The sequence below is a fragment of the Strigops habroptila genome, chromosome 2 (genome assembly GCF_004027225.2).
Source record: "Strigops habroptila isolate Jane chromosome 2, bStrHab1.2.pri, whole genome shotgun sequence".
Lineage (NCBI taxonomy): Eukaryota > Metazoa > Chordata > Aves > Psittaciformes > Psittacidae > Strigops > Strigops habroptila.
The window spans coordinates 105,557,691-105,583,144 of record NC_044278.2 but is presented as its reverse complement, the minus strand read 5'-3'; the positions used below and the strand labels follow the sequence as shown (position 1 = coordinate 105,583,144).

The 25,454-nt window shown below is 42.4% G+C and overlaps 1 protein-coding gene across 22 annotated transcripts in view; it reads left to right on the top strand.

The window, feature by feature from the left end:
• Positions 1-3,793: 3,793 nt before the first annotated feature.
• The window catches only part of ZMYM2 (zinc finger MYM-type containing 2), an 83,596-nt gene continuing 61,935 nt past the window's right edge, over positions 3,794-25,454 (top strand). For 4 of the 22 annotated variants that reach the window (XM_030476488.1, XM_030476491.1, XM_030476478.1 and 1 more), the window contains exons 1-4: positions 3,812-3,965; positions 4,910-4,967; positions 21,997-22,036; positions 24,428-24,557. The gene's annotated coding sequence lies outside the window, so the exon portion shown is untranslated. Of the gene's footprint in view, positions 3,971-4,909; positions 4,968-21,996; positions 22,037-22,061; positions 22,911-24,427; positions 24,558-25,454 lie in introns of those variants that run through there. The other 18 variants (XM_030476490.1, XM_030476485.1, XM_030476486.1 and 15 more) reach the window with 12 other exon arrangements.

Genomic DNA, 25,454 nt, shown 5'->3' with positions numbered 1-25,454 from the left:
CAGGTGTTTTAAGATTTTTTTATTTTTTTTTGTTGGTTGGTTTTGGTTTTTTGCATCTTTTTCCTCTCAGTACTATTTCTTGAAGTTGTGTTGGGCAACCAGCTAGCAGACCAGAATTCCATTATGCCATGACCATGAAAACGTGACATGTGCCATCAACTAACAACATTTGTCCACATCTTTCTTCTTTGTGGTGGCCAAGGGGGATTGAGGCTAAATAGACAAATAAGTGAGATTAAGGGCAGAAAAGAAAGACAAATATTGGCAGAAATGGTAGGGCAAGAAAGTAGATAAAAGAATAAGATAAAGACGATAAATAAAACTTTGTAAGGCAGAGACTACAAGGTTTGTGTGGCAGGGCAGTATAGAAGCCAACAATGAAATCAAAGAAATTTTGGGGTCACATACTTTACAAAGGATTACACTCCATTTTCACTTCTACAGGTGGAAGAAACACACAGACAGTTCTCTAAACATGTTTTATCTGCATTCCAAACACATTTTTTTTCCCAAGCCAATCTTCAAATCAGTTGTAATAAACTGTGTTCTAAAGGGTTTCATGAACCTCTACTTTTCAAGTGTTACGTATATGAAGTAGGGAAGGCATCTTGTTCAAGTATTTCTTCTTCATTCCTCCGAACTCTGTTCTAGACACCCAGACAATTAGATTGATGTAAACCTAAAGAGTGATCAGGCTGAAGAAGTCCTTCATTGAAAGAAATATGTTTCCTTCTAATTCTGGAACAAATGTCGCTATTCTTTATCATAGACAAATACTTCTGGTAGTAAGAGGTAGCTTTAAACTATGTTCATTCTGTTCCTAGAATATACTATGTATCATTTGAAGGTTGGCTTGGTAATGTGCTTAAGATTCCTGCTCAAACACAAACTCTTTAAAATATATCAGATTACTCCTTCTCAGTCCAAATACAGTGGACTGCTTTTTAAGACAATTTTACTCCATGACAGATAGAAGGATGTCACTCTTCTTGTAAGTCATTGAGCATACTGTTGGTTGAGCTTTGTTGAATTTATCTACTGCCAGTCAACACATTTGACATTTTTTAGTGAAGTTGCTGACATCAGGCCTGTCCGTGAAATCAGTGGTGTGGAGCCTATAAATACATCCATTTCAGATCTCTGATGTTCATGAAGAGATTTTACTGCTGAGTGTTTGAGCTAATACTAACTTTTTCAAACCATAAAAAAGAATTACTCTACCTGGATTACTCTTAAAAATAATCTGAATTATACATGGTTTTACAGATGAAGAGCAATTTACATAGGTGTCTTAACATTTTCCTCCTTTTTCCTGATGTCAGCTGAAAAAATTATAGAAAAAACATGGTTTATTTCATTATTTTTCTCTACACTTGAACATGCGAATTAAAAAATAGGGTTACATGTCTATAAGGGGACAAGGGTTCTGTGGGGTTATAGACTTTTATATATAAATACATTTCAGTAGAGTTCCAAAATTGCAAGCAAGACCATTAACATCTGTTTGAACCATATAATCTAAAACATTCATGAAATGGTCTATTGCTACCTTGCTACATAAAAGTTCTATATAACACTGTTAGGCAATGTCTATTGCTAGGACAGTGGTAAGAGGAAGGTGCTCTTTGATTACTTTTTTCATGACTACTGAGTGATAAGTTTCACTTATGATGTTCTAAATTAGAAAACCACTTGTTTTCTACCATCCATCTCCGGATGCATCAAAGCTCTCAAAACCAGGTGCTTAAGCCTTCTTGAATTTCTTTCTGAACTTCATCAGAACATAAATATTTATGGATAAGCACTGGTTTAGAACAAAATATGTCTTCCTGAGATGTGCAACTGGAAAGGTTGGAAAATATGTAATGTGGATGATGACTTTCACCAACCTAAAAAATATTCAAGGCTAATAATGGAAATGGCCAGGAGCCAGCTGACCTGACGGAGCATGAGAGACTTAATGTTGAAATTCCAAAAGCTGCTGGTTACTGTGAACATAACTAGGTGGAAGGTGTGGTGTGATGCTTTAGAACAAAGTTTATGAATTTACAGGGCAACTTTGAGGAGACATTCAAAAGGGGTGGTGATTTATCTCCATGGCACTTTCTTCCTTGGCAGTGGCTGTGCTAGAGCTGTTTTGCCATCAGCTCACCTCTTCCTTTCAGGCAAGAGCAATGGTGGCGCAAGCTGCCACCAGCCCTGAGGTGGCTCTCTCCCACACACCACGTAGCCCTTCCAAGCTTCCTCTGATGGCTGAAATGGTGTGAAAATAAACCCCAACACATTAATTCCCATCCACAACATGCAGTAACAGTGTTGGAGAAGCTTCTGGCTTGAGTAGTTGACTGAAGCTTGTGTCTCCGGGTGGGACCATTGGGAAGAAATTTGATGTATTGTTGTGACAATAGAAGACAGAAAAATTCTGCTCTCTCCCACACATGAAAATTATTAACCAAACACATCAAGGGTAGTGGAAGAAGGAGCAGTCCTCAAGTGACTTCTGCGCCAGTCAACAGCGGGGCTGCTCCCGGGATCCCCGGGCGGATCCCGCGGGAGGCTCCCAGCGCTGCGCTGGAAATGGCGCCAGCGGTTTGAGCTCAGCTCCTGGCGCACGCCAGGAGCCTCTCTCCAAGGACAGTGCTCCGCGTGGTTGACACGAACTGACACCGGCTAGGGGCAGGGCGGGCACTGCGCACTCTCTCCCCCTCTAATGGGCGGAGGAGGATGAGCAAATGGGGTAAAGCGAGACCAGCGCGCAAGACGGGAGGCTGAGCTCTCTCGCTCCTCGAAGGAGCGGGCGTGAGTGCCATGGCCAGCGCGGGGGGAAGGAGCCGCGCAAGGGAAGTGCGCATCCTCCATTTTGGCGGAGGACGGGCGGAGAGCTTGGCTCCCGGCGCCTGGCCGCCCTCAGCTCTCTTTCCCACCCCACGGCACTGCCGGCGGCACCCGGCTCCTCTTCCCGCGGGAGCCGCGCAGAGGCGCCTCAAATGGGCGTCCCACATTGGTTCGAATTGGTCCCAAGCTCCCCGCAGCAGCTTCCGACAAAATGGAGGACGCCACCACTGCTACCACCACCACCACCACCACCACCACCACCACCACCACCACCACCTCCTCCAGGAGCCATGTCGGCGGCTGACATGGCGCCCTCCCCCACAGCTACTGGGGCAAGAGGGCGCCCCAGGGCGCGGGCGGCGCTGCTCGGCGGGGCAGGCTGCCCAGCGCGGGCGAAGCGCCCTCCCTGGGATCCGTGCGCTGTCCCTTGCCCCTGGGGGAACGCTTCCATTATCCACGGTCTGCCCCTCGTGGAAATGGCCCTAGGTGCAAAGCCCTACAGAGGGAAGGAGCGGGGTGGGACCTCTCGGGGGACCATGGAAGAGCCCCGCGAGCCCCATCGCTAGGGGGCGGAAAGGGAGAGGTGAGCCTGCGCCCCACAGCCGGGGCTGTGGCGTCCGCAGGGACCCGAGCGCAGGGCTGGGACGGGCAGCGCACCCTCCCTGCCGGCGGAGCGCGGGCGGGCGGCAGCGCCAACTTCTGCAAGTTGCTGCTGTCAAGGAGCTGCGCAGGGAGCGCGAGCGCAAGCCTCGGACGCGAGTAACGAGCCGGTGGGCAACGATCCGGGTTCCTCAAACCTGATGGATCAAAGTGGGAAGAACCCGAGGCATGGCCAGGAGGAAGATTGGCAGTTTATAGGGTCAACCGGCAGCGGGCGGCTCTGATGGACGGGCGGCCCACCCACTCCGCTATCCCCGCGCGAGAACCCGCCCTCTGGGGGAGCCAATGGCGGGGCAGGGAGGCGGATCTCCCCCGAGCTCCCTTGGCCCGGTTCCTCCTCCCCTTCGCTAGCAGCTGCGCTTCGCTCGGGACTGGACCGAGTTAGAGTTGAGACGGCGGAGGAGTAGCGCGGAGTGTGTGCGTCCCCCGCGGGGGGGGGGGTCCGTGCCCGCGAGCCGTGGGGGAGCCGGGTAAGGTGAGGGTGCGGGGTGCTGCGCCTCAGGGGCGGGCTAGCGGGCGGTTGGCGGTGCGGAACTGCCCCTAGGGCGGGGATGGGAGAGCAGCCGCCGTGCCTCCAAGCTACCCGGGATAAGTACCCCACGGTGGCGTCGCTGCTGCTCCGCCACCCCTTGCGGCGGGGGCGCGGGCAGCCCCGCGGATAACCATCGTGGCCCGGAGGTGGGCGACGGGGGTAAATGGGGGGCGCCCAGGGGCAACGCTGGGGGGGGGGGCGGGGGCATTTGGGGGAAGGGCCGGATCTGGTTTAGCGCCTCCTATTTTAACTCCCTCCTTCCCTTCCCCGCCGGGTCCTCGCTGTTGTTCTGCCCCGGTGCCTCCCCCACCCACCGCCCTCGCCGCCCCCCCGCTTGTGCCTCCCTCCCCTGCCCGGCGCTCCGCTGATCCTGCCGCCGTCGCTGCTCCCCTCCCGTATTGTTTGGCTGGGTCCCTCTAATGGCGGACAGGAGGCGGCAGTGCTGCTGGCCGACTGCAGGGGGGCAAACCCGAGACGGGGGGCAACTGCCGCGGGAGCGTGCGGCCGGCCGAGGCGCTCACCCGGCGCCGAGGTGCTGCCGCTGAGGGCCTTGCGAGCCCCCGGGGCGCCGGTTCAGGGCTGCTTAGGCAAGTTAGCAGGTAATATTTGCTCCCGGCCGTGGGTGCCGCCGCTGCCTTTCCTCCGCACTCGCGCAGAGAAGCCCGCGGGGTGGCTCCTTCTACCTCTCCTTCAGCGGGGGCCGGCGGCTGGAGGAGCGCCCCTTCGCCCCGGGGAGGGCAATTCCGATTTATTTATTTATTTAAAGGGTTGAGATTAAAGGGAAGTGGTGGGTGATGCAGGCAGTACCTGCCCTGGCCACGCAAAGGAAACGCTGCTTGGGGGCGCTGCCTGCCCCACGTTAACCCCGTGTCTTTCCCTTAGGCTCCAGCCCAGTTTGGTGCAGCCTTGGCAGAGACCAACAAGGAGAGGGAGCTCCATTGTGAGTGCCATTTCTGTATCTCTTTCTGCCTCTGCTAGACCTGTTTAGGGAGGGCTTGACCCACCTCCCCTCATATTCCCCTGGGGCAGGGGTAGAAGGAGGGGCCTCCGGGGTTGGGTGAAGAAATTCCTGGGTCCGGCAGCTGCTGCCCTGGGGCGAAGCCCCAGTAATGGCTGTGAGGCGGCTCCTCCTCGGGGTGGGCGCTGCTGCTGCAGACATCGCTCCTGCAATACCAACTCCGGCAAGCAGACGACGGGCTGCTGCCGCTGCTCACGTTACCCGGCTCAGGAGGGAGGGGGAGGGCATATTTCGGGTGCCCTCTAGAGTTTTAAAGCGTGTATTAAAATCCGTGAGGAGACCTCTTTAGCCATCTTTAGATTTTTTTTCCCGCTTGTTTCTCCAATCTCGCGTCCTGCATATCTTGAAGCGAAGATGAGGATTGAGAGGTTTAATGTTGCCCAGCAATTTTCAGAGCGTATTCTAGCATCTCTCTTTGTGTTCAGGCTGGTTCCTCACACCCATAGATGTGCTTAGGTGATATTGTTGGGCACCGTTGGCAGTTTGTGTACTTGGCTGGGCTTCAGAGCCATCTGCTTTGCCCCTTCCCCAAAAAGCTGGAGGTCTCCAGGGAAACGCACAGCTTCTTATTAGTGAGCATTTTTGGTGGTGTACCCATGTGGGATTTTCAAAGCAGGTTGTGATCTCTGTTGGGTGTTGGGTTGGCTCAGGAGAGGCGGGTTAGTAACCCCTGTCTAGGATTGAGTGTAATTTGTCTCTGGTTTGTGACCTGTTTAATAATTCTGTTTTTCTTTCTGCACGGAGGATCCCGAAATTGCCAAGTAGCATAGCTGAGGGGAAAGTGATGTGGCGTGTGCATGGGGAGAGGTTTAGGGGCTGTCGGCTGGGAGGGGGGAGTGCAGCTGGGTCCAGTGATAACATGCGGCAGAGAACAGTGAGGCAGGGCCTCTTGCGCTTGGGCTTCTGTGCTTGGTCAGAGGAGCGATTCAGGTGGTGTAGTCTTCCCCACCACTTGCATCTTGAAGTTTTTCCTTTATTTTTTTCTCCTCTCTTGCCATTTTCTACATAGTAATTTTCCAGATTTACACAGCTTGCAACTTTCTTTGTCACTTTTTGGTGGCTTACATTTACAAAGAATGAGTGGTTCTCTGCAAAACCTCACTGCTTAGAAGGAAGGCATCAGATTTGGAATCATTCTGAGCTGCTAAAATTACAAACCTGATGACAGACACTAAGAGTTTGTATGGCCTGTTGTCATTAATAAAGCGATCTGTTCTAAACCTTGGCTTCCTACTGTAATTTTAAATTTTTTAACTCTTACTATGTCTTTGATGTAAGGCTACCATCAAATTTTACTTCTGATTCATTATACATTCCAGTCTAACAGCTGTTCTGCTTTTTCTGATTCTTCATGTTGAAAAAGTTACTTCTAAGAGTGATCAAGGCAAATAATGCTTTGGAAGGAAGGGAGGCTGTTGTGTTGGGAGTGAAAAAGGATATGTACTGGAGCTGGTTTGAAAAAATTACTGCAGCTTTATGTGGCTGCCTATGAAAAGATGAGGATACTGCCAAGAACAGCTGTATAGATAAGATTCAGTAAACCTCAATAAGCAGTTGCCAGCTGGTTTGTGAATTACACTAATGTCTTGTACAAAACCATCCTAGTAGATGGTACATTATCCTCCAACTGTGGTGGTACAGCCTTTTCTCTAGCACATGACTGGAGGTAAAAAGTGTATCCTATGGCATGTGATAGGCCATGCTGTTGCATGAGGGAATATATTCTGTGCTAACTGCTGCAAGGTCAGTTCTAGGAACCAAACTTCTTGGCCACAGTTTGTGAAATAAAGGTGGTGATGGGACATTATTAGATAGTTAAACTAAATAATTTTTTTTTAAATGAAAGACTATCTTAATCAGAGTATCTAATAAATTTGGTTTATATTATCATTAATCCTCTTTGACCCCAAATATCTGATTGCATTCTACTGTTTCTTAGCCTGAAATAGTATGCTAAGAGGGATTTGCATCAGCAAGAATGTAAAAATGCCAGTGAAAAAGTGAAAGCAAGTTTCTTTGTCTTCTGCAGAGCTTATTCAAGTATATGGAGGAATGTGGGACCAAAACTGGTACAACCTCTTACAGATTTTTGCTGGCTTTAAGTTTTTGGGTTTTTTTTTTCCTCCAGCAGCATCATGAGCAGTCTTCCATTATTACACTAGCTTTCATTTTGGTCTTGAGGACTAAATACAGAATTACTGAAATTCTATCATCTTGTGTCAGAGTTTGCAACGAATTGATATTCTCTGCAACAGAAGCAGATTGAGGAGTTCTGTGAAGAATTTGTATCAAGTATTATTAATGGAAAATCCACTGTTCCTGGAGAACTGTTTCTTTTTTACAGAACACAGGTACATCACAAATAATAGTGAATTTAACCTACCTGTGGAAAGGGATTGAAACTTGAAATTCAGAAGAGTTCAAAAGACTAGTAAGCTGTCCCTTCCAAGAAGTTTGAGGTCATACATGCCTCATGAGGCTTTTAAAGCCCTGTGTGCTGCATGAGTTTTATAGTCTGCTGAAATTGTTGAGTTTAACTCAACAGTTGAATTTTTTTTTTTAACTTCTTTTTAACTTTATCTTGCTTTCAGTGATTTAAACTTACTAGGTGAATGCTCCAGGAGGATAACTGAGTTTCTGAGAGATTACAGTTCAGAGAAAACCTCGCTTTTCTTCCATACTTGTAGCCTACCATATGTGCTGCTGGGAAATGGGCCTGGCAGTAGATGCTAACTTTGTGTATGAATGATTTGCTCAATTTAGATGCTAGCATTAGAAGTCTTCATTTTGGACCAAGATCTGTAAGTTTGTTCAGAGTGTTTTATATTCCTAAGAAATTTTAGGTGGAAGGAAGCAGTGTGAGACTTCTGGAATGGAGTTGCATGGCATGTGCTCTTCAGTTAACATTGGACTGTATTGGTTTTGTATTGTTTTCCAGCTGCATAATGGCTTCCAGCTCCTCCCATTTGTTGCCCATGCTACGTGCATTGGTGTATGTTCACTTCAGTTGAGCTATTTAACCTGCTGCCTTTTCTGGGGAGAAGCCCTAATTCGTGTGTGACTTCTCCCATGCTTCCCTGATGTTTAATGCGTCAACAGTTCTGTCTTGCTGCCATGTGGATCTCCATCCCTTACGCCCACTGAGATGGCCAAGGAGCATTCATTTTTTTTCTGGTTGGCTTGGCTGAATATGAGCCAGCAGTGTGCCCAGGAGGCCAGGAGTATCCTGTTTTGTACTAGAAAGTGTAGCCAGCAGGAGTAGGGAAGGGATTGTGCCTGTGTACCTGGTGAGGCCAAACCTTGAGTCCTGTTTTCAGTTCTGGGCCCCTCTCTACAAGAGAGACTTGGAGGTGCTGGAGCAGGTCCAGAGAAGGGCAATGAAGCTGGTGAAGGGTCTGGAGCACAAGTCCTATGAGGAGTGTCTGAGGGAACTGCGCTTGTTTAACCTGGAGAAAAGGAGGCTCAGGGAAGACCTGTTTGCTCTCTATCTGGAAGGAGGTTGTAGCAACGTGGAGGTCAGTCTCTTCTCACAGGTAACAAGCAATAGGACAAGAGGAAATGTCCTCAAGTTGCTCCATGGGAAGTTTAGTTCAGATACTAGGAAAACTTTCTTCACCAAAAGGGTTGTCAAGCATTGGAACAGCCTGCCCAGGGAAGAGTTGGAGTCGCCATCTCTGGAAGTGCCTAAAAGGCATGTAGATGCGGTGCTTAGGGACATGATTTAGTGGTGGACTTGGCCAGAGCTGGGTTTACGATTGGACTCCATGATCTTAAACGTCTTTTTCCAACCTGAAAGATTTAATTATTTTAATGTCACTTATTTATACTTAAATTGTTTTAGCAATTTAAGGCTTTTATCTTCTGCAAGCTTCCAGAAATTATCTATTTTAAGACAAAAATCCTATTTATTCTGTGAAACTCTGCTACTGGGGTTCGGTGGGACTCACACACAGAAAAGTATGATTATATGTTTGTATGGATACAAACATCAGCAGTTGCAATAGATAAGATCAGTAGCTGTCCTTTAGACAGGTTAGATCATAACTGTCCACTGAGTGGTTCTCATGCTTTCACCTGAAGTATCTCATAGATTCAATGATGAAAATTGTTTTCTTACTCCAGTTTGCTATGAGAACAAAATTATTTCAATCAATGGTTATAATACAGACCACAAATTCAGATTTTACTTGTCCAACGTAAATATAATGGATTATACAATTTTGTGGTCAACTGACCAATTGCCACCAATGTTTCTTTCAAGCTGTTCTGTGTTCAGAGGGTATTTATGCTTTGTAAGTTTGTCCTAATTCTTAAGCACTCCATCTTTTCCTGTTTTTCCCAAGCCTTTGGAGCTACCTTGACCATAACGTCCTCTTATGCTCCGTTCACCATCAGTCACTGGAGAATAATCTGAGGGGGTTCATCACCGAGGCAGAGGTGCAGAAGCAAGTATTCAGTGCTGTGAACAGAGTAGCTGCAGTAATGGTTTGAAATGTACTTGGGCATTACCACTGCTCTCCCCAACCATACTGAGCCTTTGTAGCACAAGAGGATTCTGTTGGTTCTTTTGTTTCCTTTGTTTGTCTGAGATGAGACTACTTAATCATGCATTGCTGTTGTGCAGAAAGGATAGTTTTGGGTTTGTCAAATACTTAACACTTAGTATGTTACTGCTTTATCTAAAATCAGTGAATTAGTCACTCTGTACTTAAGTGTACATAAAGGTTCATGAACTTTTTTCCTGAACTCTTGCAAGACTGTAAGAACCCTTCAGTTTTTATCATTGTAATTTCTAAAAGCCGTAATACCTAAATCTGTGTACCTAGTGCTGTACCAAAGTCTGTCAAGGCACAGTCCCTACTCATTACTTTTAATACTTACTGACACATGCTAAGCAGGATATTGTTTTAATTCCACCTTTTCCCCTGTTTAATAGATTATGCAAAGCAGTGATGTGCACTTGGTCATACAGTGTTAACTGATAGAACAGTTGCTTAGTTACTTGCACCATAGCCCACCAATCTAACTTTGGGGGGCCAGCAAAGAAAGCAGATCATTAGGAAAGGACAGTATCATTATGGAAGAGTTCGTGTTGGGGTTTCTACATGAAGTTTCCTCAATTCTCTTGATGTGAAAAATGGCATTGGGAGAAGATGGTAAAATTGGGCGTAACTCTTAGAGTAACTGTGTACCGTTTTCTAATTTAGGCCTGTTATGGCTCATAGTCACTCTCAGAAACATGGACCTGTTTGTTTGTTTTCCTCCTGCAGACTTTTGTTGGAAGCATATTGTCGTGTTGTGTTCCATTAGGGTCTTTGCTATGTAACAGTCCTGAACTCTAAACAAAAGCCCATTCATGGTGCAACTTCCCCTCCACCTCCCCTTGAAAGTTTAACCTTGGTGAAAACTGTGCTGCTTTCTGGAGTTCGTTTTCTTTAGATTCATGTAAGACCTCTCCAGTTTGGCATTTACCCCTATTACTACATTAAATTTCTCTAAAAGTTACTTTGTTAATCTCATTCATAAACTCAGCTATCATCTCTGTGTGGATGACCTTCAAGTCTCTCTCTTCTGGACTTGCTGCCTCTGTACCAGCTAAATCTCAGTGTGTGCTTATGACTTCTCTTCATGGACGTCTGACCTTTAGCTCAGGCTCCTATCACAAAGGCAGCCCTTCCTTCCCACAAGGAGAAAACTCTCCGTGCTGTCTGTCACTTGAGGACAGCATTGTCATGAGATCGTTGGTTTAAGCTCGTAACCTAGCCCTCGTTTTCGGCGCAGCACATGCTACTTTTCTAACAGACTGCAGCTTTCTTCCACGTAGTAAGCTGTCTTTTAATTGTTAATAAACACTTAAGTGTTTGTTAGTTGTGTTAATAAATCACATGACTAAATCTAATACCTTAATTTTAATCTCTATTTTGTGGTTAACAGTTTTTCTTACAGTTGTGGTAAAAATGATCCTGCTTTGATGATAAGGGTTAAGAATCCTGAACGAGAGTGCTTTCCTTGTCTTCTGCTTTGACTGACTGGTCTTTTTGCATCTTGTATTTTATGTTTGTAAAAATAACAGGTTACTTGCCTTTAATTAAAGTTGGGGTTTAGCTGTGAAGGGTATTATCTGTCCTTTTTGTTGTTAATGAGATTTTAAGTGCCGTTTAGGAAGTGACATCATGGGTAGTTACACACTTTTGTTCATTCTCCTGTGATACTACTCATGCATGGAGAAGTTCCCTGTGTGCACTCTTTAAAGCAGTTTGCAACATGGTAATGCAAAAGAAGCCAACTTTAGGAAACAAAGCCTACTGAAAACAAAGCCAGACCACCACCTTTCCTGTCACCCTGGGACTCAAACACACCATCCTTAGAACAAGAACTAATTCTAACTGTTGTTTATGGTGGTGCGGTTTCCTTGTATTCTCCTTTTCGTCTCTCTCCATCTGTTGTCCCTTATGTTTAGGTTGTTTGCTCTTTGAACAGTCTCCTTCTGTGTTTGTACAGTGGCTAGTGTAATGTCCATAACTTTGGCTCCTAGGAGCCTGTGATAAGAGTTGCAATATACGGGTGTGGCATCAGTGTCTTTTCTCCTTTTTCTTTTTTCTTTTTCTTTTTTTTTTTTTTTTTTTTTAAAGTGTGTGTGGAAGGGGGAAGAGGACCTAATGTTCAGTTATACCTGAAATAGTTTCATCATTTTCTTTGAGCAAGAATTGATGGTAAATATACCATCCTATAAACATTTAAGAATTCTTGTGAAGCTGGAAGAATTTACTGGACGTGTTTTGAATTAATAGCATTTCTGTGTGCACTGGTTTTGGGTGGTGGGGGTACTGTTTATTTAGCTTTGCTTGTGGTGGTTGTGTTATTTTGAAAACTGTTCATTCAGAAGGTGAGGTTTTGTTGTGGCACATGGTGCCTCATTAAATAAGCCAAGTTGTATCTAGAAAGCCCAGGTATGAAGTTCTGTCATACACGTAATAAATAATTGCAATCTAGAAGTGACGGAAAATGGGGAGCACAGCAAAGGTTGGTTGGTTGGTTTTTACAGGCCAAAATGTTGGATATGTCTTGGAATTGTTGCCATTGTCACTGTGTTTGGCCATCATTATATATACTTCTATCCAGAGAATTAGCAAATAGAAATACTGAGATGGTCTGACTAATAACTGTGTATAGTACAGCAATTATGAACTGAACTAAGTCCAGCATTTTTTAATAATTGAAAAGAATTGGAGAGTTTGGAGAAGACATAACAGAATAATTTAAGGACAAGTGGAAAACATGCTTTCTACTAACAGACTGTAGAAACTCAGTCTAATCCTCAACTGGAAGAGAATAGATTAGGGTGTGACTTAATCCTGGTCTACAAGAGACTGTGCACACAATAACATGTAAGATAATAGATTGTTTTTCCCACCCCCCTAATCAAAAGCTTAATTTGTGAGTGCTGATTATTACATAAGCGATACAAATTCAGACAGGGAAGTGTGTAGCCTTTCAGCAGGTAGGAAGTTTAAAGAGGATTTGAAGAGTTAGCAAAGTTAAACAGATTGGGGAGGCGGGGGCTTCAAATACGCTTTGTTGTGCAAGTCTTTAGTTGCAGATTTGGACTCAAAAGACAGAATACTGACTTAGAACAAATTCAGTATAGTATATTTTCCATGGGATTAAATTCTAATAGGCATACCTGCTTCCTTGCATGACTGTTTAAACCAACCCAATTTAGAATTGTCATTATCCTCTCTTATTTGTACCAGCACTGGCCTTTTCTGTTTGTTGGGGTTTTTTTGGTTTTGGTTTTGTTTTGGTTTGTTGTTTTTTTTTTTTTTTTGAGTCAGTTTAGCACCATGAATCATAAAAATGAATTTTTTGGGGAGGGGATGTGTAGGTGTTGGATGTTTGCTGGTTTTTGTATTTGAGCTTTCTACCACATTAGCTCCCATGATAGACTGGCTGTAAATAGAGAGAAGGAGTTGTGATAAAGAAAGTGGGAGAGGAGGGAGAATTCAAAACCACAGTAGTCCTGTCCTAGACTGGATGTGGTTTATTGTTGTGGAACTGCAGCCTTAGCAAATACAGTATGCATCTTGTTTAAAAATAAAGCTACCTTTTACTTTTTAAAACTAGTTAAATAAGCTGGATTCTTGATTGCATAATGTAACTTGCAGCCAGCCAGCGACTGCAGCTGTGAAAACCTATCATACTTGCCTTGCTGACCGTATCCATTCTTGCCTTGGATCCCATTTCCTGCCAACCTTACCTCAGCATAGAACTTGAACTATTTTGTGGCTAGTTTATTTTCTTTTCTCTGCCTTCCTTTTTTCTCTTATTTTGTTTACAATGTTAAGATTTTTCTTCCCTTTGTTATACTGTATCTTCACTAGCTGTTTACTTGGTCATAGTCTACATGGGTTTCCCACCTCTGTATAGCATAGTAGTCACATGCTCTATTACGTTTGGTTTTCCTTGTTCTGAATTACTAGATGTATTGAATGCTCATCACTGCGGGTAAACTGTGTTGAAGAAGTTTGTCCCAGAAACACTAGGCTTTTAGCTGATACTTGAGTGTTTCTTGGGGATGAAGAATCTGGTTGAGACTACTAACTGATGCTAGTTATTGTTAAGGAAAATCGTCTATCTACAAACCACTTGTTTTCAAACTATGGCATGACAGTTTTTCTAAGTAGATGCAAACCAGCATTAGTTAAAAAAATTTGTGCAGTCAGGCACTTGGAAACTGGGAGCGTGCCGTTAGGCATGTCAGTTACTGGTTACATGTGCACAGTTAACTTGTTTCATGGGCTGTAGGTATACGAATGCAGACTGTATGCTAGTTTAAAATAAAAAAATTTGAAAAACCTTAACCAAATAAGAGGAAGTACTAACGAAGAATAGCATTTAAAGTCCTTGTTGACAGCAAATAAAGCGTCTTTGTTTCTAAAATGTATGGTGAATAGTACACTCTGGGCACTGATAGGATAGAAAGCAACTTAGGGTAGTCCTGCTGGGTAGCAAGTTGAACATGAATAATGCACCCTTGCAGAGGTGAATGCGAACAGCATACTGGGCTGAATTCAGCAGGAGTGTAGCCAGCAGTTTGAGGGAGGTGATTGTTCCCCACTGTTTGATACTTGGTAGACCACATCTGCAATGTTTAGTCCAGTTTTGGGTAGGTACTGTTATAATAAAGATACTGATATACCGGAGCAAGCCTAGTGGAGAGCCACTGGCCTAGAGGGCTGCAGCAATGAAAAGGAAAAGCTGAGTGGGATGCATGTGATCAGTCTAAAGAGAAGGCTGGAGGGACATGTTACTGCTGTCTTCAACTAATTAATGTGAAGATAGAGGGAAGATGAAGCCAGGCTCTTCCTGGAGATGCACACTGATGGTATGGCAGGTAATGGGTATAAGTTGCAACAAGGGAAATTCTGAATAGCTAAGATAGTCAAACACTGGAAGAGGGGAAATTTACCAAAGAGACTGGTGAATCTGTATCCTTATAGATATTGAAAGCTGACATAACTTCAAAAGCGGAACTCATTTCTGGTTTGCCACTGCTCTGAGCTGGTGTGGATTTGATAAGGAGATATCTAGAAGTCTCTTCCAACATCAGCTGTTCTATTAAACTTGAAGTGTTTAAGCTAAGTCTGATACCATGTAGTAACTAGGCAGATGGTCTCCATTGATATGCAGTGCTTTACTTACTGTAAGTTAATTTGAACGTTTTCTCCCCCCATAACACAAAAATAAGAATTTGTGCTGTTTGGGTAAAATTACTTATAAAATGTAACTGCGTGAAATACTGTTTAAAAACAGCTTCTTAAAATGATCTCAAATGTACTGACTTTTCAAGGTATACTTTATAGGGAAGGTTAACTTAACAGAATTAGCATTACTGTGGTTAATAAATTGCTCAGTTTCTAGATATGTAGGTTCTACAGGATGCATTAAATCTAGTAAGCCTCATCCTCATGCTTGAGATTTCTTTTCCTCTTTTCTGTCTCTGGTTGTTTTTTCAGATTTGATTGGTTTATATGTGGCTGGCTGTACCCCCAGTTTCTAGTAACTTTACAAATTTGAAAGATGTGTGCTGCTTGTGTATGTTAGGTGCTTAAAAGTATAGTCGCTGTAATCATGATGCAATTGTATCAAAAGTATAATCAATGCAACTATACCCATTATGAAAGATTGGGAAATAGAATATTTGCTTAGTTTAGAGCCTTTTCTAATTAGTAGCTATACTAACTTGTAGCTATACTAACTAACAATGATGTAGCATTAATACATCAGTTAACAGAGCAATCCCAAGCACAGGTACAAGCCGTGGAGAGGCTGGATTGAGAGCAGTCCTCGGGTGGAGGATTTGAGGGTGTTAGTTGATGAAAAGCTCAACATGAGCCGGCAGTGTGTGCTCACAGCCCAGAAACCAACCATGACCTGGGTGCACCCCCAGCAGCATGACCAGCAGGTTGAGGGAGGTGATTCTCCACCTCTACTCCACTATCTTGAGACCCCAGCACAAGAGGGACGTGGACCTGCTCAAGCAAGTCCAGAAGAGGCCATGAAGGATGGTCAGAGGCTGGAGCACCTCTCCTGTGGAGACAGACTGAGAAAGTTGGGTTTATTCAGCCTGGAGAAGAGAAGGCTCTGGGGAGACCTTAGACCAGCTTCCAGTACCTAAAGGGGGCCTACAAGAGAGCTGGAGAGGGACTTTGTTGTGGGCATGTAGTGACAGGACAAGAGGGAATGGCTTTAAGATGAAAGAGGTTAGATCAGATATTGAGAAAAAATTCTTCATTATGAGGATGGTGAGACACAGGAACAGGTTGCCCAGAGAAGCTGAGGCTGCCTCATCCCTGGCAGTGTTCAAGGCCAGGTTGGATGGGGCTTCGAGCAACCTGGTCTAGTGGAAGGTGTCCTTGCTTGTGGCAGAGGAGTTGGAATTAGATGCTCTTTAAGGTCCCTTCCAACTCAAACCGTTCTGTAGTTCCATGATACTTCCAATCATGTGTCGTAGGACCTGTAATTCAATGCTGTTTTAAAGGGAGTATACGTTAGTACTATCTCAATTTAATTTCTTGAATGCTACCAAAAGCTAGGAACTTCGTAGATTTTAATTCTCAGTTAATCTTCATTGGTCCCTGTGGAGCAAGAGTAAGGCATGTTTTTGAAATGTGTGCTGTGACCCACTGACATTTATCAGAGGCCTGTATTCTGTTGCCCAGTCCAGGCATCTAAATAATTTTACTATTCTCAGGTCTGTTTCTAATCTAGCAATTCAGTACGTATGTTTTTTCCTACTGAGTTTTACAGTTTTTGAAGTTATGTCACACGACAGTTTGGCCTCTTTGCACATTGTATTCTGTTATTTCTTTTTCAGTATTTTACTTGCTCTCTTCCTATTTTCGTATCTTTAGCATAGTGTTTCTCTACTGTACTGCTCCCTTTCCACTTAGGTCATCTTTCAAGTCTGTTGCTGTGGTGTACCGTTACCTGCTTTCCTGGAAATAGATAAGCATTTGGTTATAAGTAATAGATAAGCATTTAGATATAACTTCTTCTGTGGGTCCTTCGGTTCTTTGTATTTTTTCACCTTTCAATTCCATTTATAATACAGGATCTCAAGCATGTTGCTGCTTGAGTAGTAGAGAGATAAAATTTACTGTCTACAGCATTACACGTAATGGTTTTTAAGACTAGAAGTGGTGCTGTGTTTTTGCTGATCAGCACCTTTTTCATGATTAAACAGCCATGAAATACTTTGAAAGTGTGTGTTTAAGGGGGAAGATACATATTGGTATGGCTGCGCTAAACTTACGCATAGTTAGTCCACATGATGATTTCAATTTGCCATGAAGTGCTATGCTGAGTGCTGCTTATTCGCCAATGAGCAATCTTGTAGTATCCTTGGTGTGGATACACTTGCATTCAAGATTGACCCTGAATAGAATCAAGTTTGAGATTGACCCTGAATTTTGATTCTGTTCATGCATACAGAAGAGCACTTCTTGGCTCTGGTGGAGTACGAAGACTTAAGGAAAAGGCTGTGTTAAATTAACGTATTCAAATGTTCTGGAGATATCAGTTAGAAACCAGATGTTAGCATGCACATATAACACTGGTGGCTGCAGTGCAGATAAGTTGCTCGGGAGATACTGAAGTTTGCGTGTTTTCAGTAAGCTTTAGTTTCAGCTTTGAAATACTTTATTCACTTTTGAATAAAGCTAAAATTTACTGACTTGACTGCTTCAAAATACTTCTTCCATTATGTTGATCTTGCCTTTTTACTGTTCTTAGTTGTGTCTTTGCTAGATGACAGGTCTTCGTGTGCGTATGCTTTTCTCTTTAATTCCCTGACATCTATGTGGCAAATACATTTTGGGTGTTAAATAATGACTTTTAGTAAGCTAATTTCTTCAGTCCATACAATTCCTTTGAAAATCTGAGGAAAGAATGAAATTTGAAGTGGCTCCAAACCAACTGGAAAATAAATTCTGGAGTAGTGTCTCTAGGCTGAAGTAATAAGATCTCAGCCTTTTGCGGTGATGCTGCTCAGACAATGGATAGATTAGATTTGTGAACATAAACTTAGTATATTGTTCCTGAAAGCTCTTAACTGTGTTCTGAAAAAAACAGCTATACAGATATGTTGATGGGTTAGTGTCATAAGTTATTCAGACTCTTGATTAATATTTATAATGAATGTGTATAATATTTTAAGACTGCCCCTTGTTTTACTTTGGTGTTGTGAATACTTGCACTTGAGCTTAGCCCGAAGTGTGCAAGTATTTGTTGAACTTGCTAGCAAGATTTGTCTGTGAAGCTGGTAAGCTGCTGAAATAGTTGTGCTGTTGTGGCAATAATGTAGTATGTTGGGTTTGCTTGAAGTCTTACAAGTTTCAGATACCTTACTGATTGTGGTGAGTGGATAGGCATTTGTCTTAATATTCAGTCTGTCCCTGCTTGCTTCCTTGTCAGTTAGTATGTGCATTTTGGAGTGTTTTATGCAGAATTTGTGGTCAGGGTAGTGCAGTTCTGTCTGTGGCACTCGGCTTGTCACAACTATCCTGTCTACTAAAATGATCTCTACACTGAAGTTCAGAGCTGTGGCACCAATCCTCTTGGGTTCAGGCATAGCTGTTAGTGTTATTGCACAGAAATTTCAATTCTGGGGAGCTGATCCGGCTGGAAAGGAGCTCCAGCAGGAAAGTCTGTCAGCTAGATCAGCTTTTGTCTAGTTATGTGTGTGGTTGCAGAAACAACTGTGCCACATGATAGCATAACACAATGAGTCTGTGGACCTGATAACTAGGTGGACCTTCAGAAGTGTTAAAACTTTTGTTAAAGTCAGATGTGAAAGTTGACAGTAAATGAGATCTACCATATATCTGAGCATAAAATCCTAGGATCAATGACTAGATATCCCTCAGGAAGGTTATAAAGAGGAAAAAACCTGAAGCCAAAAACCCACCACCTCCAACAAAAAATGCTGAATGTTTATAGTAAGAATGTTTAACAGAAATGGTTCTATTGTGTGGTTGCCTGTAGTAAGAGTTATATATCTGATGACCCAGAAGGGCCTTGCAACCACCACCCTCCCAACATGGAGTTCTAGTCACATAGGTGTCTGTCCATACGCGGTATATGTTTTTTACTACTCAAATTGAGAAGAGGCTGCAGTAACAGCATTCAGGTTTAGCTTAAAGCTGGCTTAAATTGCAGCCCTTTAAAAATATTGGATTACTTCAGCTTTTCGAGCACTTTTCAATCCTTATGAGTGGGTATAGTTGGACTGTTAGACTGTTGCAATGTAAAAGAGCTACTTAAAGGTGATTTTAATCAGAGTTGTTTGCTTTGGGGATGAACTGTGGCAGACATTGTTAGTCACTGGGGTTCAGTTGATCGTTGATATCCCAAGAGGCCGTGGTATGTAGTTACGTTTGGTTGTGTACCGAATGACTGTTCCTGAGTTGTAGCAAGACATTACAGCATACTGTTAAGCTAGGGAGCTGCTTGATAGCTGCATAGAGTCTTCGCAATAGACTTTGATCATCAGACTTGTGAAAGTCAAGTGTTAAAAAGTGACTTTCTGTGATAAGGCCAAGAACTCTTGGAAGTAGCTGAATTAAGGAGTTAAATGATGTTATGGTCAAATAAATGTCAGGATCAGGAACTGATCATCAAAACATACAGCCTCACAGAACATTGAGAGGCATTCAGATTAGTCTTTTACCTGATTATTTTGCTTAGATGTTGACTCCCACCCCCAGCTGAAATCAGCCTGGCAGTCGTAGTCCAAAATTCAGGTTTTTGGTAGGTGGGTAAACCTTCCATGAGGCTAGTGGCAAGTCTTCTGCATGTAAGAATAATAATACTCCTCTATTGGTAAGATTAATTGCTCTACTAGCTTAGTAGACAATTCAGTAACCTGTTTGCATTTGCATCAGTGATGTCTAAGAATAGAAACCTGGCAGCTATAGTGTGATTTTTTCCCCCCCCTTTCCCCACACCCCGTAGCTGTATTCTGGTTTTCAGCAGCTGGCTGGCTAAGAACTTTTGCAGAGTTGCCTTTGGACCACTTTGTTTAACAGTCATGAGAAAATTTTTCCTGCTTGCCCAATCCCTATTTGACCTGGTTGCATTTCAGGTCTCTGTAGCCTTCTACAGCAGTGACTCCACAATGAAGAAAAGAATATGTTTTCCTGGATAATAGGTTATTAAGGCTGCTTAATTATTTCACTGGCTGCCTTTTTACAACACACAAATAAGCTCTCTATCTTCTATGTATTTTATTTTCCTTGTAGATTTATCATCTTCCACTGCAGTCTAGTGAGGAATGTGTTTGAAGGCCTTTTGGAAGTCTTACGTGCTGTATACCAGTTTAATCAGGGTTGGTCAACAGGTATATGAACCTTTCAAAAGATCTCTGCAGAAGTCCTGTGAGGCTCTACCTCTTTTCCAAAGCTCATGTTAATTCTTTCCCCGTATATATTTTTTTTCTTTTGTATATTTGTTTAGCTGTAATTTCTATCAGTCTGTTAGTGACGAGATAGGACTGTAGACTGTAATTATTTGGGCAGTTGTTCTCACCCTCTCCTGAAGTAGTCGGTCACAGATACTGAAATAGAAGATTGCTGACTGTCTTTAGAAATCTTAAGTGACTGCCATGTGGCCCTCATGATTTGTTCTAAAATCCTATTCTGTTAGCAGTTTGCTATGATACTTTCCCTCTGACATGACCCCTAGAAAGAGAGCTTAGATGTGGTCTTCCCTGGTCTTTTCCTTAATGAACATCAATGCGGTTTGGGCTTCTTGGCTATTCTTTTTGATTACAAAAATGTTACTGTTTGTAAAATTGCGAAGAATTGGCATTTTGGACAAACCTTTGCTCTGGCATAGCTCAGTAGCCTGTCTTGAACCATGCCTAGCAAAAGGTAAAGAACAGGACAAACGTATATGAAACTCCCCACTACAAGAATTCCGGCATCTTTGTAGCTCAGAGACTTCCTTATAGTAGTCTTCATGTTTTGTTGGGGTGGTCTTTTTGAATTGGTTATTTACTTAATATGGTGAATTTGTAAATGGCCTCCATGCTCTCGAGGACTATTTTTGTCTGGCTGCTCCATTTTGTTTCCTTTTAATTGGGTTCCTCACATGTTGTTCTCCTTTTTGAAATCAAATATTGAGGTAATATTTTATTATTTATTTATTTTTTTTAATTCCCCTGGGAATTTAAATAAGTTTTTCTGGAGTGCTATCTGGATAATTACATCTTAAACTGTATTGTGTTGCTCAGAACTAGACCAGAAGTTGGTTTTCCTTTTGTTAGTGTTCTAGCTGGTTGCAGTTGGCTGTGTTATGAGAATTTGTCTCCATCGTTCAGTGCACAACAGTAGTCGAAGTCTTCAGTTAGTACTTTGCAGTGTCTGTAGTTCCCCTTACGTCACACATGCTGTTACCATTATGTAACAGGATACTATTAATATGCTATTTCTTGTAATTTGGATATGGAATTCAAATGCAGCACAGTACCTGTTGAGGTAAATAATTTAGTTAGGATACAATGCTTTCCTAGCAGTAAGTAGTATCCCTTCACTGAGGCAAATCAATCCCTCTCTTCTTAGCCCTATGTTTGTATCTTAGTATACTACTGTCTCCTGTATTTTGTTCATATTTTCACTTTTGAAGATGCCTCAGTTATGTATTCTCCCAAAAGTAGTCTTTCAAATTTTCCTTTTTTGTTGTTAAGTTTCTAGCCTTTATATGGAAGCACTTGCACATGCTGTTTTGTCCTACTTTGGATGACTGTTTCAAGGACCCTGTAGTTTTGGTTGGTTTTCAGTGACCCCTTTCAATTTTTGTGACTTTGCGTCAAGTGTACCATGACTGTGTTCTTCTGTCACCTTCATCCCGGGTGTTATTAATGGCACTTGGTAGTGATTTTTAAATTCCATTTTCTGCCCTCTTTTTTTGTTTTTAAAGTGGGGTTGCCATTTTTTTTTTCCTAGGTACAGACACACCCCTCAATTTCTGTTATTCATGATAAATTTAAAACTCTTTGTTGTTAAACAGTGAAGTTAAGACTTGGCCTGTGGAGTATTACCTAGCTGTCTGTCATAAAAGCTGTAGTATTTGCTATCCTTCTAGAGAAGTGGTTGCATTTTGCCTTTTATTTCTTCCAGCAATTAGGCCTTGAATGTAGCTGTGGCGTTGTTGTTTGTTTCAGCGTGAAGACTTTCCTAGATGAGTGGTGTAGGCCACTCATCTATGAGGAGGATACACAAAGCCTGGTTCAGGAAGGACTGTTGTGTATTGGTAGTGCCTCTGTTTCCATCCAGCTGTAATTTGGAGTCTGTGTGCCACCATTAAGCCTTGAGCTCATTCTGCTATTGAACCGTGCATTTTCTGCAGACTAGGTCTCACCAGTTTGTGTTTTGTTTGGGTTATTTTTCAGTCTCAACAATTCATCCAGTGATGAGTCTACAATCTTACAGGTTTCTAGCAACTGTATTTCTATTATTAAGCATCTTTTGCTGTTACCAGTTGAGAGGTGTAAGGTTTTTCCTAGTTTCTCATTCTAAACCTATTCTTTTAACTCTGTAGATCATTCCTTTTTTGGTAGTTTTCCATTTAGAAATACTGACTGTGACATTGACTATGGAGTTTTTGTGTTTCTCCTTGGTACTAGCATTCTTAGGAAAACAAGCTACTCAAATTTGCAATTTTTCTTTTTTTTTTTTTTTTTTTTTTAAATCTGATTTTTCTTGGCAATTTTCTTGTTGAGTTAAGCATTGGTAAGAACTGATACTTGCGAGGGAAAATAGACAGATTTTATTTATGACTCTAGACCAACAGCACATAAATTTGTCTTATTTTTGTCATACCTACCAATACAGGCCATTAAAACCTTTTTGAGAGCCTTTGTGGAAAAAATACTTAGGCAAGAAGATATGTTTTTGGTCTTACCTTTGCTACATATTATGTGCATGTACTGTAAATCAGCCCAACTTTGTCTGTCTTCTAAGGATCTATAAAAATAGGAATAGCAAGGGTTTGAGTCAGGCCTGAGATGCAGTCTTGGCATAGTCTCATTTCTTCTTTGCTCCCATCTGTTCAGGTATATTTAAAACTTTTTTTATTAAAAGCTTTGTGTGCTTGTGATGCTTTTGTCCTTCTAGAGAAAGAAAATATATGGAATAAACCTGGGAAATTTTAAGAATCAGTGAATGTGTTAATTCTTTGCAGCAAAAGCTGACATGTAGAGAAGTCTAACTTTGAATTATTCAGCCCTAGAGGGAACAACAAGATAGGTAAAAGAGAATATTGGATTAAATTAATCTTCAGTATAACTGACTGATTTTCAGGGAGGTACGAGCCAACTACATTGCTAGTACAATTTTACTATTTTCCAGAAAACCTCTTTCATTCAAAGTGAATGTTACCTTTATTGCAGTTCAAATGCTATTACATAATGGCATTTGGCTGTAAGGCTAACTTAGGAAGGAATTAAAAGGTGGGCGCCTCTCTTCTACAACTAAACTGGTTCACAGCTTTGTTTTTGATCATGTTGTCCCCAGTTTGTGTCCTGCTGCACACCCGCCCTCCCCTTCCCCCTGCTCTCCCCCAACTGCTCCCGCTCAGTTAATGGACAAGAGGGTTTGAGTAATTCTGTAAATGCATAGAAGTTGATACTCTCTATTTTAGAAATGCTGCCAAGTCTGGGAAACCTAATGACTGTTATAAAACCTGAAGAATAAATATAGGCTTGAACTTTGAACATTTTCAGTCTCTTGTGAATGATCACATGTCTTAATGTAAGCTATGAATGCCTGAGTCTGTGATAAGTATCATTGCAGCGCATGTATACAATTTGAAAATTATTAGCAATGTGAGGTTTATATTGCACTGTAAGCCTGGTTTATAATGAGTGTTCTGTAATTTTCCTTTTGCTATATCTTAATTTTAGCATAGTATATTCTGCTACAAGCATCAAGGAGGTTCTCGTGATAAAAAGCAAAGAAATGTAACTGCTAAGGTTTCTTTTTGCAGTAGCTCAGTTTACCTGAAACGTTTATTTCCTTAATATTCTATTGCAGATATACTTCTTAATTGTAGTACAGATATACTTCTTAATTGTGTGTTTGATTACTTAATTGTGGATATGTCTGTTTGTCTCTTGCCAAACATTGGTATTTTTACTATCTATATATAAGGCATCAAACACAAGATTCTGCAAATGTGATGTGACAGAATGGAAAATCTCAAATAAACAGTATTGTTGCTGCTTTACCCATGGCAATCATTGCATAGACTAAGATTCTCTCTCTAGGATGTAGGATTGTAGGATGATGATTCCCGTATGAAGACAGGCTGAGAGAGTTGGGGCTGTTCAGCCTGGAGAAGAGAAGCTGCATGGAGACCTCATAGCAGCCTTCCAGTATCTGAAGGGGGCCTGTAAGGATGCTGGGGAGGGACTCTTCCTTAGGGACTGTAGTGGTAGGACAAGGGGTAATGGGTTCAAACTTAAACAGGGGAGGTTTAGATTAGATATAAGGAAGAAGTTCTTTACAGTGAGGGTGGTGAAGCACTGGAATGGGTTGCCCAGGGAGGTTGTGGATGCTCCATCCCTGGCGGTGTTCAAGGCCAGGTTGGACAGAGCCTTGGGCAACATCGTTTAGTGCGAGGTGTCCCTGCCCATGGCAGGGGGGTTGGAACTAGATGATCTTAAGGTCCTTTCCAACCCTTACTATTCTATGATAGTGGTAGAAGTCAGGTTTGGACTTCAGTTGTGCATTTAGAAGGAAGTCAGTTTAATGAACATGGTTGGTAGAAGAGGTTTGGGATGTAGAAAGTGTTTTGGATATCTAATGTTTGTTTTAACCCAGTTTCAGAACACACTGCTTTTGTGGAGGGCAGCAAGCTGATACAAGAAGAGCAGGTTCCTCACAGGAAAGAAAATAAAAGCTCTTGGAGCAACTTACTAAGGTAAACAGATTGCAGTGGATTTCTGGATGGGTAAGTATTGATGAGCAGGATATTCCTACTTCCTCTATTTACCTTCCTTTATAAAGGATTTATAAAAAAGCACAGAAAACTTTTTAGTCTTTCACAAAAACTCAGTGATGTCGCTCATTAGTGTATACTCCCAAGACATAGCCAAATTATAATGAATTACATCTGTTTTTTCTTGTTGTGTGTATCAAGATCGATTTGACTTACTGTTTTTTAGTACAGATGTTTTTTAGAGAGACCTTAGGTCCTTCAGCACCTATTATGTACTGGTTTGGAATTACATGTACAGAAATTCCTTGAGGTTGCCTTTTATATTCTTTTAAATTCATGGTAACATTGACAATTATAAAGAACAGATTCCCCAAACTGAACAATTACTAAAAGCAAACAGTAACCCCCAGGCAAAGTAGTTGCTGGGGAGGAGCCTGAAGAAGCATCACTTGCTGTTAAAAAGAAAAGAGATGAAGTTGTTGAAAGCTGCAGTGGAACAGGAGATACTAAGTCAAGCTGTCAAATGAGCTGCCTCTGGTAGTGGAGGTTGCCGCGCACCTTCCGCTGCTCAATAATGTATCTGTTCTCATCACGTGTAGCAGTTCCATATCTCTCTTGCTTACTTCTGTGCTCTAGTTGTATTGGGGCCACCTAAGGAGCTTTGGCAGTGTGGGGTTGGAGGAAAATCAGTAAGATCTCAAAGTTGTTATGCAGAACAACATTGGTTTTTTGTTTTTTTTTCTTTGTTGTTAGGCACTTGGATGTATGCTTCAGTCTAATTCTACATATTTCTAATAGGAATGAAATTTAATAGGAATTCAAATTTTCTTGCTGCATGTCTAACTTTTGGTCTTGCTGTGCAGTATAGTAAAAGCAGTGTTACAGCATCATTGTGTGCATATATGGGTG